At 38.5% G+C, this 772-nt stretch overlaps 1 pseudogene; it reads right to left on the bottom strand.

Annotated features, from left to right (window-relative positions):
• Window positions 1–130: 130 nt before the first annotated feature.
• On the bottom strand, window positions 131–767 carry LOC103266386 (annotated as a pseudogene).
• Between the last annotated feature and the right edge of the window lie 5 nt (window positions 768–772).

The raw sequence follows: 772 nt of genomic DNA, 5'->3' as shown, positions 1-772 counted from the left end.
TGCAAGAACAGGAAAGAAATAGCTTTTCTAATGTGCATAAACACAAACATTTAAAGCTAGTCACACCACCAGTAAATCTAATATAGTATCAAAAGTTCTATAAAAATGAACAAAAGATGCATGTTCACTTTCATTGCTCCCATAGCAAATGGAAATCTGCATAAGAATTGTGCTGCAGCAGTTTGTTGGTTCTAGTGTAAGAGTTCAGGTCCTTTTGTATGTTTGGCCCACTCATGTCCACATTCCAGATGAACTCAGTTCCAAAGACAGAAATCAGGGAAAAGACTCCATAGAGCAAAGCACAAGGACACACTACTGCAAGTTACTATCCTTCCATGGCTAATGCAGAAATAAGTATCTTGGAAACAGAAAAGCTAGACCATCCAACAATCTCAGCAGTGAGAATGACTTCTACCATTCCTTGTAAAGGAAATATCATTGTGAAGCTGCAAAGTAAAATCATGAGCAGAAGACAATGTCCAAGGACGCTTGCTACACAATGAAACAAAACACCTGCCATGCTCATTAAGTTTAATAAACAAAACATTCCTAGACATCCAATTGTACGGATCCCACATACATAGCCAAGCTGGATTTTGCCAGCCAGTCACAATGTGGCTCCAGAGGCAAGACAAAAAAATCATTGGTCCTACCAAATTGGTTTCATCTGTGAAGTTTCCATCTGCTACTTTTAATGGATGTAACACTGTTCGTGTTTTTTGTCAGATGTGGTCAAAATTGATACCTAACTCTTCCAATAAAGGTGGCTCAT

This window comes from Carlito syrichta, unplaced genomic scaffold (assembly GCF_000164805.1).
Source record: "Carlito syrichta isolate Samal-C Ts95f unplaced genomic scaffold, Tarsius_syrichta-2.0.1 Scaffold3528, whole genome shotgun sequence".
Classification (NCBI taxonomy): domain Eukaryota; kingdom Metazoa; phylum Chordata; class Mammalia; order Primates; family Tarsiidae; genus Carlito; species Carlito syrichta.
Note: the sequence above shows the minus strand (reverse complement) of the source record. Positions and strands in the feature narration are given on the sequence as shown.